Source organism: Apium graveolens, chromosome 8, assembly GCF_009905375.1.
Source record: "Apium graveolens cultivar Ventura chromosome 8, ASM990537v1, whole genome shotgun sequence".
NCBI lineage: Eukaryota > Viridiplantae > Streptophyta > Magnoliopsida > Apiales > Apiaceae > Apium > Apium graveolens.
This window is the reverse complement of record NC_133654.1, coordinates 186,335,977-186,352,953: the sequence shown is the minus strand read 5'-3', so window position 1 is coordinate 186,352,953 and position 16,977 is coordinate 186,335,977. Positions and strand designations below refer to the sequence as shown.

General features: G+C 33.5%; 1 long non-coding RNA gene across 1 annotated transcript; it reads left to right on the top strand.

Annotated features, from left to right (window-relative positions):
- The first annotated feature begins 2,748 nt into the window (after window positions 1–2,748).
- On the top strand, window positions 2,749–6,588 carry LOC141679090 (uncharacterized). The gene is made up of 3 exons (XR_012558025.1): window positions 2,749–2,886; window positions 2,989–3,045; window positions 5,035–6,588. It is a non-coding gene; the product is annotated as an uncharacterized LOC141679090 (long non-coding RNA).
- Window positions 6,589–16,977: the final 10,389 nt, after the last annotated feature.

Sequence of the window (16,977 nt, the reverse complement as noted above, 5' to 3'; positions counted from 1 at the left end):
GTTCAATTATACATTTTATTCTTATTATTTTTTTCCTACAGAGTTGTACGATTCATGTATTTACGAGTGAGAAGTTATGTGATGGCTTTGCCAAAAATATTAAAGAGGGTCACATTTATATATTATCTACTTTCAAAATTTATAATTGTATTAATTATGAGACAAACATGGTAGAACAAGAATTACAGTTACTTTGACAAACAAAAAAGATTTGAGAGAGTAATTGAGGATGTGTCATTGTTTAAACTATACGCCTTTGACTTATTTACTATGTCAAATGTTCTTAAGTTCTTATATGATAAACGGTTTCTTAATTGGTAAGGCATATTTGTTTAGCATCTAATTAAATGTTTACATGTTAATTAATTTACCTCAATATACATCTAATTTGGTATCTTACTAAAATCACTAGATGTTATTTATGTAGACCCTTTTACTACGATATTGTTCCTAGAAAGGAGGGTCCAACCAAGTCATATTTGAAATCTATTATCTATTATATTATTAATAGCCCAATGTGGGGCAATAAAATGAGACATTTTATTCTCTTAAAATTCATGAGATATTTTATTTGGCATAAACTAGTGAGAAAGTTTATTATGTGGAAAGACACCCCCTCCAATTTTTCGTTGGTTTATCGGAACCCTTATTTGTATTGTCGTGATTCCCATTTTGATACCTAAAAGGCCTCATATTGGATATTGGATACCCTTATTATTGGTGCTTTTCCCCTCAGCGCACTTTGGATTTTGGATAATTGAGGTGTGGACTGTGGTGGTGGAAAATCTATAGGCGTGATGGAGAGACGAATCGATGGCTCCGCAATCGGTAAGATTTGAACCATCAAAACCTCTCAATCGTGATTCCATATTTATTTTTGTATGTATAGGTGTGTGTATACATTTATGTCAAAAGGTGTGTGGAAATAAGAGTGTGAAATTAGAATGATTTCGCCATCATCGTACTCAGGAAAGGGCTGAATCAGGTGTGTATATATATGTGTGTGTGTGTAGAAATTCACCTTAATATACATGTGCTGGAAGCCGTTTCCATAGAAGACATAAGACCAACGAATATAAGAAGCACTTGAACTCACCATTTCCAATACATTGTCGGGTCCGACAAAATACTGAACTTGCAAGTTATTTATCTTGCTCTACTTACACTACACACTCAACTTAAGTTGGCGTTTGTACAAGCAGTCATGCCATCCTCTTGATACAAGAGCTCGTGACATAGTTCCCTTCACAACAATAATAATGTTATAAAAGAATAATTTTGGAAATTAGTGTTTCATAAAAAAAAAATCTTGAAGTGTATTTTGAAAGTCCAAATCTAGTGTAGTACCCGATTTCATTAAAAATTATGCATTGTATTGTGAAAGTTGGTGTTCAGTCATTCAACAAGTGGGAACTTTAATATTTGTGAGATTTTAAAAGGCCTGAGCCTATTAAGGAGCTCATATAGCCATTATCCTATAATCATTACTTTCAACACCCCAATCAAGTGTAAAATGCCATTTGAGGAAGACACATTGATCTCCAAACTACTATTCAAGATTAAAAATTATGGGACATTTTATTCAGAAAATCTAAAGATATTTTATTCAAACATTAAAATATACAGTCACCTTGTACCATCTCTCCATTATATAAATAATGTGCAAACTGTGTCAAATGATGATTGAATTCTGGTTGAATAGATTAATTATGGATGAATTGATATGAGGTTTTGTGATTGCGGCCCTCCTTTAATGGGTTAGTTTTTATGGACGATAAATATATATAGCTTCGACTTTGACCATTCCGCTCCTTCTGGCCTGCCAACAATCTACAACATATCTGAGCCCCTGCTCTCACTCCAGGTAGGCTCCAAAGGTCGATTACTTATATGCTCATATTGTTTTTTTATATTTATTCCCCAATATTATATGCACACACACATGTTAAGCTTTTTCAAATTATTAAGGATGTTATAGAGATAATCACACATGTTATTCGAAAAAGAATTGAGATTTTAAGACAAAGTTAGGTACTTGCTAATAGAAAGTTACCCTTTCCTAAATTACGGAAACTATCAAATTGGTATTGGAATAATCTGTTTGATAAATACATAAATTTCTTAACATGATGTATTTTTGGGCATGTATTTATTACTTCCAAGAATATCAATGCCCGTTGGTTAAATGAATTTAAGATTGAGATTTAATTATTTGTGTTTGTTATCACAGACTATTCTTTGTACTATAGGAACTTAATGATGATCTGAACTCTGTGGAATCTAATGACCGAATGTTTCTTAATAGCCATTACGAAAATGGTTGGCCAGGGCCAATATATTCTCCCCTGGAATAATATATCTCGGGGATCATTCATGGTAAGAATTACAAAGCCATTAATCAAAATATGACATTAGTTCTTATATTTCTTCAAAACACTAATAAATACTCATTATGCATATATGCAATAACATAAGCTACTGTTTAATCAAATGGGATTTTATTTAGCACAAGGTATCATTATATGTTATCACTGTATAAATATACTTTCACATGACCAGACCTTTTATAAGCGAGACCAGGAAGAATTGGTGTTTTCTACTCATTCAGTCTCCGTTTAGTAGAGTACTATTGATCAGTATTTCTCTTTGATGCCTTAATATCACCATATCGGGAGCCTGATTCATCATCAAGCAATAACACAAAATAATGTTTAATTATATGAATTATGTTTAGCATAAGGTATTCTCTATTCACAATTTTGGAAATTTTGTTTAGTAAAATTGTGTCTTAATTTTTTCTGCTTCTTGAAGAAACAGCAAATGTGCACTTTCACCGCTTGTGGAGGGTAAAACCTAATATATAAAGCTGGATACAAAAACAAAAGTGTAAGTTCCATTATTTCTCGGATTTATCTACATTCTCAAGGTATAAGTCATTTGTTAAAAAATTAATAAAACTAAATGCAGTTTTATATGTTGAGGTTTCAGTCTAGGCCACATATAAATTGTGAAGGAGGAGAAACGTGTGTTACGTGCATTGTCGAGGTAATGTTCTGGTCCTATAGTACAGTTTTTACTGTAACAACTAGATCATTTTCTAATTATTCGTCAATTGTGGATGCTAAATCTGACCTCAATCTCCCAAATAGAAAATTAAGCGTTGTTGTGGCTTATTTGCTAGCAAGTAAAGGTACTTACTTTTACTTGTATACGTCTCCCTTTGTTGCTTATTATTTAAGGTTTTTAAAATAAAAAGTATACTCAGACAGACAAAGAGAAAGAAAAGTTACAAACGGTAAGTACCGTTTTAGTACTTCTAGATAGGATAAATTAAGGGTAAAACTGCAGTGATCAATTAAGAGCAGACTCGATATTTGTGGTGAAATTATAAACTCATTAACTTCCTATGTATAATGCAAGAAAAGAGACTATATAATGATATCCACTGTATGTGTATGTCACACACCCTACTTTGTTATATATAAACTTAATTGACTCTTTCGTACTTAATAGAGAAAAATATTTAATTTTATAAATATTTGTTATGTATTTACTAACTTAGCCATATATATTAATTGTGTCGTCTTGGAGTAATAATTGAGGATTAAGGTCCTTAATTCTTTCTATATGCACTCACTTATTTTGAGCATTAAATAATTCATCCTAATTTGTTAGGATTAGGAGATAATAGCCTAATTTTTAATTACTCAGCGAATGCGATTTTGGCATTTTAAGTAATTAGAAGTATGTGTTTCTTATGATGAATGTTGACAATAATAGATATATGATTTTCTTCGTCGTCAAAAAGTTACCAAGTTCGTGTATCTCAGGCAACTTAGCTTTTCTTTTATCCCAACTAAATCCTTATTCAAGCCTTACTATGATTCTGATTTGGTAATTTTAGTAACACATTCTAAATGATATGTATGTGCATATATTATTTGTAAGTATGTGTCATTATACTCTTACGGAGGAATTTACATGTATTCATAATTTGGACTTTATTACCTTAATTCAGGTGAAATATTTAATTTATAAAAATGTTATAATAACTTGAATGCACCAGATTTGCATTACATTTATATGTGCATTTACTTTGGGTGTCCAGACCATTTACATGACATGTTATGATGTATATTTTCATTTCAGTTTCTGATTATATTGAAAACTTACAAAAACTTATTCACTCTCGTGACTGATGTCATAATCAGCCTAGAGCATTTTGTCGTAGGGTGACTAAGGTAATTGTGGCAACCTATTTGCAAACTGGAAGATATCCACATTTAATGAAATTCAGACATTTTTTGTATTAATGCTCTTATACACATAAATTTAATTAAATTGCTAGAAATATAGCATATCTAATAGTTAATGTGACTTTTGTTATCGGCTTGTTTATTTAGCTATATGTATATTGAGCTACCCGTAATCTCCAATAACAATTATTTCAATTAAGTCGGTAATTAAATTTGAGCAAGACACAAGAAGTTACAGGTCGGTTCCACTAAAATTTATGTTGTTAGTCCTGACTTAGTTCTATTGATGTAATAAGTAAAGAGAAGAAGAAAGCGTCGCTTTGTTCCTAGACGACAAGAGCACGGAAGTAAATAAATAATTTCATACCTTTTTTCTTCTTTCATATGGTAGGGTGTGTGTATTTGATATTGGAAATAATATTGTATGGTACACCCTCTGATCCAAAATATAGGGCATTTGACTTTTTGCACACATCTCAATGTGCTTTGAATGTATAGCTAGAATAATTATTTTTAATTTTTTCTTTGTCTAAATTGAAACATATATGTTAGAGTTTAATTCTGAAAAATAAATTTTGAAAAAGATTAATTTTAACTACTTTTTCAAAGCTCCTAAAAATACGTGAAAAAAGTCAAACACCCCATATAATGGACCAGAGGGAGTAGTTGTTATTTCCAGAGTATCAATAATAATATTTAGTCCACTTTTTTATTTATTTCTAATGCATAATTAATCACACATTTCTATCATTCAGCCCGAGTATGGTATTTTTGGCAGGATAATTCATTAAGGTGCCTAAACTCATAGACTGCACCACATACTCTTTGTTCAGTAGAGCAAGCCCGAAATAAAGGCAGTCGGGCCCACACTATTTCTCACCATAAATGTTGTGGACATGCAGAGAATGTCAAAGAAGAGGGGTAATGATTCACGCAGGTAATTGCACAATATCTCTCCCTTATCTGCGTCATCTTTTCAGCTACTACTGTCTCATTATTTGAAGAATGTTTTGCCTATTCTTAGACATGGTCCCCGATGAAGTAACCAAGATGCGAACAACATTACCTAAACGAACTAGAGAAAATCACAAGCCTACTTTAAATTCTCTCCTTGCTTTGAGCAGTTAATTGATTGCATGTATATGTGAATAATGTTAATTAATATAGTGGTTGTTTTAGTGGTTCTTTTTCCTGCCATCAGAGGCAGTCCACATCAGGACTAAACTGCTTATTGCATCTGACACTACCGAGGGTCAAGGGTTTGAATCCGTGGATGATGGATCAGGTGTTAGAGGTATATACTTTCATGCACACATGTTCGGCTTCATTATATGATTATAATCGTGTTATAATGTGGTCTTGCTTTAAATTCCCAACCAAAATATAAATTGTTTCACCTTTTTTCCAGTGGAAATAGGTGCTCTCCACAATCAAAGATATACCAAATTTGTACCAACATGATTTAAAATATTCAAAAGAAGATAGAAATAGTAAGTCAAAGAAAGACTGTCAAACGCTACTCAACAAACTATAGTAGCATATGTGTTGTACATTTGTGAAAATTGAACTATCAAACCTTCTCAGTTATGAGTACTAGCTTATATATGGACTAAAATTGCAAGCTTACAGTTTTATAGAGTATTTTCACTTTTGTTATAACGCATTAAGATTGACCTTCATTTTTAAAATTTTTGATCAGTTTGCTGAAAAGCTTATTTATGTACAACCTGGCATGATCGACATTCCCATAAACAGTATTGCTATAACGCATCATGCACTCCACTGATCAATATTAACTCCATAATCGGTAGAAGCTAAAAAGAACTCTGGAGTTCTATAACCGAATGTCACAACTGATAAGTGGCATTTTATACCACTTAGAGCATCTCATAATGGCTTGAATTGGTGTCTTGATCTCGAGTATTTTGTGTATTTGACGCGTTTTCGAGTGTTTTTGCATTTCAGGGTATAACTTGCTTAGATAGGTGGATTTCATCAAAATAAGCTTAAGGAAGTGCTTGGGATCAGTCTAGGGATGTTGAGCAAAGAAATCAGCAAAAACAGAAGCAAACCAAGGATTTTTCCAGAAAGGTTGCAGGCGCCCGCCTGATGGGAGCAGGCGACCGCCTGCTAGCTGGCGCCCGTGTGGAGGAAGCAGGCGGCCGCCTGGGTGCGGATTTTCAGAATCTGGATTTTATAATTCTATTATAATTGGGTTTCTGTTAGCGCTGGTTCTTTTGGGTTATTATATAAACCTTATGGGAAGACGTTTTCTTTATCGAGAGCGAAGGCAAGAAGATTGAGAAGACCGTTTTAGCACGCAACAACGAAGAAGAGGAAGCATACGTTTATCTTGTGATTCTTTTAATTCGTTGTAACAGTGGATGCTAGTTTTCTTTATGCTTTGAACCTTAATACTCTTATGACGTACTTCATTATTTATTAAGTATTTTTAATAGTTTATATCGTTGTGTTATTATCATGCTTTCATATGAACCCATGGTGACGATGAGTTCTATTATGGGCTAATCGTGATCATTGGATCCTAGCGGATTTACTATGGATTTTTTTAGTTAATTGTTTAATTGTAACAACCCAAATCCGGGGTCAAGATTTGGTGTCACGAAACAATCTTTACATAAAATAAAAGAATATTCAATTAACCCCTTGAATCCGGATCGTTTACAGGTTATAGTATGAAACAAGAATCTAACCTTCTACGATTCACAACAACTACAATACAAGTGTAAATACCTTTAAACTAATGCTCTTGTCATATTCTTCTAACATCTTCAACCTCTCGCAGCGGTGATTTTTCTAACTTCTGCTGTCTATCAAAGCTATTCACTTTTATCATTATCTGTTTCTGGAAAAAATAAGAATGTACAAAGCAAGAGTGACCCAAAAATGCCCAGCAAGTATATAATTTGAGTTTCAAACATTAATGTCAAAGGAAATTTCCGGACAAAATCTTCAAACAATTTTTAACAATTCTATTTATTTGAATGAGTTGAGCGAATAAATGTTGGATGTCACCAGCCTTCAACTATAAATCCAAAAGTGACAAGCGATTCCCAAATTCTTCTCCAAAACCAGGGTTTTGTCCGGTTTTGGAATCATAAAACTTTTCGAGAGAGAATGCCGTTAATGGTGATCAACAACAAATTAGACTGGACACTAGTTCACACTTATATCCTGCTGATCAGTTAGGATACAGTGTAGATCTATACCCAACCGTATAGATCCATTCAATTGCCTAGGCTCTATCGCCCAAGGGTCCAGTCCATCCCGGCCCATAGGATCCAGCTCATCATTGGCCCTTACAATAAACATCCAGCATGTAGAGTGTTTTGATGTCAAATCATTTTGAATTCAAAAGATCCCCATTCAGGGTTCGCAAATAACCCGAAAGAATGGGTATTTGCTCAAGAGAGAAATCGAATTATAGGAACAATAATGAAAGGAACATGCATAATCAGAGTAATTGCAGCGAAATGTAAAACATTTAACTATTTTGAACTTAGAATAGGAACGAATAAATATTTGCAGTATTTTAAAAGGAAAATCAGGAATACTTGCCTCGAGAAGCTTCAACCACTATTATCGGTTGACTTTTGAATTGCCTTGAACGTTTGGCTTTATCATCAAACCACTATCCTATTCTCGATACAATCCTATCATTCAAGTCCTTCGATTGGAATCTTGTTAAGTCTGATGATTAATCACTAGATCATTCCTAGTCCAACGTCAGGTCTCGGGTCTTCCGACTAGAACCTACAGGGTTAAAATACCCTAGTTCAGATAATCGTCTCGCTTAACATAACACTACTATCGCTTCTACCCATACGATTTCATAACCCAGCTCATATTTATATGTATTATTGAAATACACATAGCAATTATGGTTCACATCTTCGAAATCTGGTTCGGTGTTTGTATTCGGAAAATACGTATATTCGTCATTTTGAAAAACAGGGCAATCGATTATTTATAAATTATTTTGTCTCAATCGCACTTAAGTTCACATAATATAATTATATATGGTTATTCGACGTCTCCGATAATGGCGGGTTACACTCCCGTATTTTCAGAATCAGTTTCCTGAAAATCGGGCAGCGTCTCCTTTGTTTAACGGCCTACCCGTCGAAAACAAATCGACGTCAAAACACAACAACAATCACAATACATTCCAGTCCACAATCCAATTCATCAATCCCAACCACCAATACGAATTCAATTAGTTAATTATTATTCATTTTCATTTCGTAATTAATTTTACCAACTCATTTTATTTAATTAATAAACGTAGGACTCAGATAAAAATCATCATCGGCCACCGTCGGCTCGCCGAGGCTCATCGCCGACGACGGTAAAATTCACGGGTTTTCGATTATCGGACATCCTACGCGAATCCCACCGATTAAAAATTATTTTCCCACACGAAAAATGAATTTTTATTTCATGAATATTAATCAGAATTTCCTGCATAAACAAAATAAATTAAAAATCTTAAATTAGTCGGGTTACACGCGCACAACACGCGTCAGTAGCCGGAAAATAAACGGAAAGTGATAACCGAAATCAAGCACATGCAACCATAACTCAAACACAGGCAACACATCAAAATCAACACACATACGTTTGTATGTATATATATATATATGTATTTACTGAGCAAAAAGAAGAAGACGGCGGTGATTCGCCGGAAAAAGAAAAGCAGCAGAAAAGGAAAATAAGGTGGCGGCATAGGGCAGCAGCGGCGATACAGGGGAAATAAGGGAGAGAAGTTGGAGGAGAGAAAGTGAGATCGAGCGAGCGAGAGAGATTGAGAGCTCGCAGAGAGAAGGAGAGAAAATCGATTGAGAGAAAAGAGAGAGAGTCGGTGAAGAGAGAGCGGCACAGAGAGAGAAAACAAGGCGGTGAGGGAGAAATAATGAGGTTGTGTTTCTATGTTATTCATTGATTTATTCATTTATTTATTTTCATTATTATCTCGATTCGCATGGCGACCATCAATTTCAACAAATGATTTACGAGTAACAATAACACGAGAATTTATCTGAACATCTGTAAAAAATTTCAAAATAATTAAAACTAATTATCATAAAAATTTTGAATTTTTAAAAAAATCAATTTTGAAACGCGCATTTGACCTGTATTTTACAATTTTAACGAATACACGTGCGGTTAAATAAAAGCCAGAAAATTTCTGAAATAATTTTAAAATTCTTAAAATATTCCAAACTTAATAAATAAATTTTTTATACTTTTTGAAGCATTCTGGAATTAAATACTGATTTTACAATTAAAGGAGATCAGAAAATCATTAAAAGATAAATAATTAATAAAATATTGATTTCTAAATTTTATAAACCCCTAAAAATAATAAATAAAATTATAGAACAACAAAAATAATTTTAGAAATAATTTTCGCATTTATAAGAATAAATATTCAATAAAATTACTTTAAAAATAAATTATGTTCATGCAGCTCGATAATTAATTACAAAATTAATCTCCGCATCCAACAAATCACAAACAATAAATAATACAACAATACACATAGCTGGCAGAATCATCTCATATTTTATTTATTAAATAATTCTGTAATTACATTTACAAATCGGATCCGAAAATAGAATACTCAGCCGCTAAGTAAATACAAAGACGATGTGATTTTAATACCAAACTTGGATAATTATCAAAACAGAGCTTTCTATAAAATACTTTATACGAAAATAAAGTGATAATATCTTGCCTTTTGAAAATATGGAGTTTATCAATCTATAAAATGATTTGTGTATCGAAAATTTCAAGTCGGGACTCGTACGGATCAAACCGTACCCCGGATCGAGAAAGTCAAAACACAGAAAGTGTTTAGAATTATCAGATTAGGTTAGGAAGAAGTTTTCGGAAGAGTTTCGGGTTGTAAGAATGCAAAAACGGTTGAAGTGGGATGATTTCTGATTTTAATAAGTAATTTTATAATTATGTAAAAATAATCATTATTAATTCTATAAATTCTTATAAAATCATACAGCAATCCAAAAATTACCAGAAAAATACCAAAAAAATCTATATTTTATTCTGGATAATTAAAGATTAAAATATCTAAATTTTTATCAGAAATAAACATCCAAATATTAATATCAATTATCAAATAACTCACCAAAATTCACATAAAATCACATAATAATTATTTATTGATAAAAATAATTACATAATATTTCTCAGACGTTACATCCTTCCTCCCTTAAAAGGATTATGTCCTCAGAATCATGCTAAGGAACAAACACTGATACATTTCTAGTATCTTACTTAAAATTTCTCAGGACTCACCACTTTAATCACCATTCAACCGTCCCCTACCGTCATCAAATTTATCAGTTGCCCATGCAACCCCTAACTCAATCTTTACTTCATATATTTGGAGCTAAATTACTCTTCATAGTCATACACACATGAATGTCTTATGAACTCGTTATACCTGTGACAACAGGACCAACTCATTCACAATCGTTTTATCTATCTCGTTGTTTCAAAGGACTAACTTAATTTACAATAACCTTCTTTTCTTTCCAATTCTAATAGTTCGTGTTCATGAAATTTCTATTTTCACTGACTGTTCTACTTTACTTTTCATGTCTCCTTATCTTTGGGTAGTCTGGCCTATGATCATCTTCTAATCATATTCGAGAATCTTTAATCGATCTCTCGTACTTTTCATTCATCTGCATTTGATATACTGAGCTCATGGCATCTTCTGCTTCGAAATGTTCTAAATCTATTCAAAATCTTAAACTTAAAAGAAAATTTACAATAATTGCATTTAACTTCCACTTAACAGTATATCCCGATTTCTCTTCAACCACTATCAAGTATATTCATCGAGCAAGAATCTTTTACTATATGAAGGGAAATATATTAATTTGGAACGGAATGAATCAGAACTTTATCCAAACCTGAACTCTTGGTACTAGTACTCATTTTGTTGTCATATCAAATTAGATATTAATATGAACTTTAATGCTCACCACATTCCATACTGAAGTCAACATCAATCATCTATATTAATACCACCTTTGATATCCAACAACAAAGTAAGTATCAGTATAATCCAGAAGTCGGATCAAAGCGTGTTCTCAATTTCTAACGTTTCCAATTTCTTTATCCACTTTCCAACAATCTTAATGAAATTCACTCTTTCTTTTCTACTCTAGACATCTGTCTCTAAATGGATCTTGCTTGGTTGGTAATTAACCATACTCCCGTAGCTCATAATCTATTATGACCAGAGTTCACACCTTTGAAGCTTAGAACGCAGTTGCTACTTTCCAACCCTCCACAGGCATATCTTCTGACATTTAATTTGGTCTTCCTTAGTCCTTGAATAGGCGTGGATGTTATCAATAAATACAATTACACTACCCAAATACTCCTGGTACATTATGTTCATTTAATCTTCAGATTTACGACTTCTGATAATCGACGCGTAACCTCATACCTTCATTCTTCTTTTTCCCATGACCTATTTTGTGCATAACACGAAACACTCTTTATTTCATTATTCTTTCATTCCACACTCCCAAAGTTTCCTTCACTCAGGGCTTCATCTCTACTGGGTCATACGATATAGGGCTTTTGACACCAGCTCGACTCTATGTGGTAACCAATGAGAAATTTCACCGTATGTTTCGAGGTAACCTTGGTAAATTATTCGTTAGAACCTTCAGGACTTTGCTTTAATTCTAAAGAATTCCGATATGAGATTCATTGTATCGTTCTTCTCTAATAGTTTGCCACGAATACAGTAGTTTAATCTTCCCTGCTTATGTGCAATCTTTGAATGAAATTCCTATCTTCAACTATCGGCGTTTCACTTCATTCTCCTATCAGTTCTGACATAACTGACGTTCGCAACTTGCATATATCCTGGGTTATTTTATAAAATTTCTTTATTATCCTTTTGATTCCACTTCTTTTCTTTATTAGTTCTTCATTTTCATTATTCATTATCTCTTTTAAACATAAGGAATTTCTTTTTCTTGAGAATACTAATATGTTCATTATTAGATAGATCATTTATGGAGTTAACACTGGAATTAAGGCTTGTATTTATAATATTTAAATTCTTATTAACAAAATTATTAAAATTCATCGGTAGCTATTTTCTTAGCTTCGCTTAAGTCATCATGTATCGCGTAATTGACTTCTCCTCATTGACTAACATCTCTTTTCCCTGAGTTCACATGCGGACTTTATCAGTCTCCGTCTTACATTAGATGCTTAAATTTGCGAGTTTCCCGGTATTTTACAGTATCTTTCATTAAATCGTAATTCAATATGGATGTACATTCGCGTCCTTCCTGGAGTATTATTACAGATGGTGACATTCCTTTGCTCTATTTTGGGATCTTCAGTTCTTGAAAATATTCTTCTTACTAGCATGTACCAATAACTTTTTGTTCCTCTTGTTTATTGAAAAGGGCGTATTCATCTAGATAAAATCTTGCACAGGCTTGCAGTAACATCACACTACTTTGACTCAATTTCCAATTTCTGCTAGTGTCATTACTTCCTCCAAATTGCTCATTGCTTTGATTTCGGATCTGAAAATCATGTCAGAATTTGACTTAATCTAATTGGAATTGATCTCCATTTAACTGATCATTAGTTGGTAAAGTTGATCAATTAACACTTTTAATTGACCAATTAAACCAAGTGAAGACTAGCTAAATGAAATCAAATACCAATTACATAGAGTCGATTTAGTCATAACAACTTTTTTCAGGAACCGAGATCGCAATCATTTAGAGTACTGATGAGAACGACAATATACTTCTTTATTGTAGGGTAATTTCTGAAAATTTGGGCAGCAATTCCCCTACACCATTGACTACCAGTCGGTCTCAAGCCGACACCATCAACCAACCAAATCTTCCACAATTATATCCACCCACTTCCATCAACCAAAATCATCATTTCACCATACTTCAAATTATATCATTTTGATCAGCATCTGACTGTGATAGCATATCTCTTTTGAATTGGACTAAGATCTTAAACCAACAATGATTAACATAGCCATGCTTTCCTCAGCTCTTTCACAATATTATAAAATATTATTGGTGAACTTAAAATTTATCTCATTGTTTCTTAAAATTTCATTTCGCGAGTATTTTTAACTTATTTCATATCATTATTTATTTCTTGTCATTACTAATTGTGTACAGTTACTTTTAAAAATTGTATTGCATCCTTCCATTATTCACATTAATCCTCTATTGTTGACGATACACCCTCAATTTCATTAACTAATTTGTTTATCTTTTCATAATTGCGCATGGTTTTCATTATTATCGTCGCAATTTGGTGGAAACTCAATCGTCAGATCATTATTTCTTAAAGCTTCCACAGTCGAGTCACCATTGCCCTATCTCCATTTATGTTCCCATACGAATTTTCATCATTGGTCCAATTATGGGTATTAAATTCATCATAACTTATTTACTTAAGTTAAGGAACTTCACAATTCCTTGAAGAACACGTTCGAAGTTTGGTTGCAATCAAGATTTCTTCTATCTTGACTCCTCACGACAAATTTCTTCCTGCGAAGAAGGGATGCTTCACGTGTTAATTGCCTGTCAGAGTCATTGTTCAGAATTCCCTTGATCTTCGATCGTCGTCCCGACATTCGCTTGCTTTGTCTGATGCACACAGCTTTACTTTCTTATTTCATAACTAATTTATTCGTTACGATTCACTAACGATTTATTTCTTGTTGAAATCTTCTGATTTGAAGTGCATCGCGTTAGCGTAATCTACCATACTGGTGAGATCCTCATAACACGAACAACCGTCAGATTTGATGTCTTTGCCACGACCGTGTTGTCGGTGTGTCATTTCTTCCTTGCTCGCAAATGTCCATCAATTATCGGCTTACAATCATATCCTCCTTCGACACGTAATTCTACCTGTCACACGTGACTATTCCATTTCTTTTGTAATCGTCAGAGAACAGACTCAACGCAAGAGGAGAGTTTGTGAATATGATTTTGATTGAAAACTGAATGAAAAATAACAATGCAACAAACAATTGGGAGAATTTGTAAATCAGTAAATTGGAGGAGGAAGAATGAGTGAAGGATGAGACAACCATATTTATACGCAAGATGGCCAGTCTTTCATATTATATGGCATACAGTACATGATTAGGTGGCATCCCACCAGACTCTTCGTCATTTTGACAAAGCGTCACATCACAACACTGTTTGTCTCAATCAGGAAGCAATATTTTAAGAAGAGAAATAATTCAGAAGAAATATAATAAATTTTCTTTCATTTTCGCCTCATATGATTTATCAACAGGAGAAGCTCATAAGTATTCAAGAATTGAGAAGAAAATATGCTATCATTTTAGAAGAAAGAATGTCAGTGTTGATCACATTCCACACTTCACTTACGTATGCCTTCAGGAACCATTCGAATGAGAGATTCACCATTTAGGTCACATTATAAATTCGGAATATCGTCTGAAAATGCCTCCATATTAAATGCTTTAATGATTTGCTCATAATCGTGTCCTTACAAAATTTATAATCACTACTTCCGACTTCATCTATGCCATAGAGAATAAACATCGATCACGCAATGCCTCAACTTCGTCGATAGAAATGTGATTCTTCTCCAATCATCTGGAAGAGTCTTCCATTTCCTTCAATCATCCTTTGTCCATTCGAATCACGAATCTCGTTATATTTTAATAATTTCATGAATTGGGTAATTAATGTTTAACATGTTGATTCAATTATTGATATTATTAAACAAAATTTACTTTTATCTTTCACAGAAACTTTAAACTTTTTCCCTGTTGGTGGGTCTACTTGGTCCTTCGGACTAACAACGCTGAGTCTATATCCATTCTTCTTTTTAGGTCATTTTCTGTTTATAATAACAAGAACTTAAGTAGTAATTCGACACCCAAATTGTGAAATTCATGTTATGGAAAAGTCTTCTAAAAGTTGATTAAGAAAATCTTTTTCGAAATCTCATTTTAAAATTTTGAAAGTCAAATGTTTGGTCGTCCTTACTATATAAGTTACTTGCTATTCTTATAATCCACTAATAAAATGTCTAATTAAAAAAATGCCCATATAAGGGTCTCTCCACTTTGGTACTTCTTCTACTTTTCCTTGGATTCTGCTCGCACTTATTAGTCGACGAAACTTCATTTACCGTCATATATCATTTGATTCGCAATTCTACCGCAACGCTGACATTTAGTACTGTCTTTGACATTCTTTTCGTCGTCCTTGACGTTATACTTGCAACCACGCATATGATTCGACGTTAGATCTATAGATAGAGTTGCATCTTCTTGTTATTCTTACCTATACCTAGTAAGGTAAATATCATTCCTTGTACAGCTCCCGATAAGTGATAAGAGTCTTCTCGCAATGGTGGTGCCTTCAAAACATGCAACGTTGGTTCTTCGTCGGCTTTCATCAACTCGTTGCCTCCATCGTGAAGCTCGTCCTACTACCTAATTCTAAGTTAAATCGTACTCAAAACTCACCTAGCCTCTCTTACACGAAGTTCTCACAAAACTCAATCGCATTTTCTTTAAAACCACATGAAAATAGGGTAACATAACCAATCTCCGTCGATCTGTCGATTCCTCATTACTGTAGGATCTGAGAATCAATATACCTATAGCGTTGCGATATTCGCCTTACACTTTCTCAACAATCCTATCTTACCAACTCCATATCGGATCTGCTAACCCTAATTCGCACTCAACTCAACTTAACATGAGTATGCCTAGGGTCTTTCCTATCTTGTATGACCTATTACTCTAATCCTACTTTCACCTATTCTTATTTCAGTGACCAATAACCTACAGCTCTGATGCCAACTTGTAACAACCCAAATCCGGGGTCAGGATTTGGTGTCACGAAACAATCTTTACATAAAATAAAAGAATATTCAATTAACCCCTTGACTCCGGATCGTTTACAGGTTATAGTATGAAACAAGAATCTAACCTTCTACGATTCACAACAACTATAATATAAGTGTAAATACCTTTAAACTAATGCTCTTGTCATATTCTTCTAACATCTTCAACCTCTTACAGCGGCGATTTCTCTAACTTCTGCTGTCTATCAAAGCTATTCACTTTTATCCTTATCTGTTTCTGGAAGGAATAAGAATGTACAAAGTAAGAGTGAGCCAAAAATGCCCAGCAAGTATATAATTTGAGTTTCAAACATTAATGTCAAAGGAAATTTCCGGACAAAATCTTCAAACAATTTTAAACAATTCTATTTATTTGAGTGAGTTGAGCGAATAAACGTTGGATGTAACCAGCCTTCAACTATAAATCCAAAAGTGACAAGCGATTCCCAAATTCTTCTCTAAAACCAGGGTTTTGTCCGGTTTTAGAATCATAAAACTTTTCGAGAGAGAATGCCGTTAATGGCGATCGACAACAAATTAGACTATATACTAGTTCACACTTATATCCTGCTGATCAGTCAGGATACAGTGTAGATCTATACCCAACCGTATAGATCCATTCAGGTACCTAGGCTCTATCGTCCAAGGGTCCGGTCCATCCCCGGCCTATAGGATCCAGCTCATCACTAGCCCTTACAGTAAACATCCAGCCCGTAGAGTGTTTTGCTGTCAAATCATTTTGAATTCAAAACATCCCAATTCA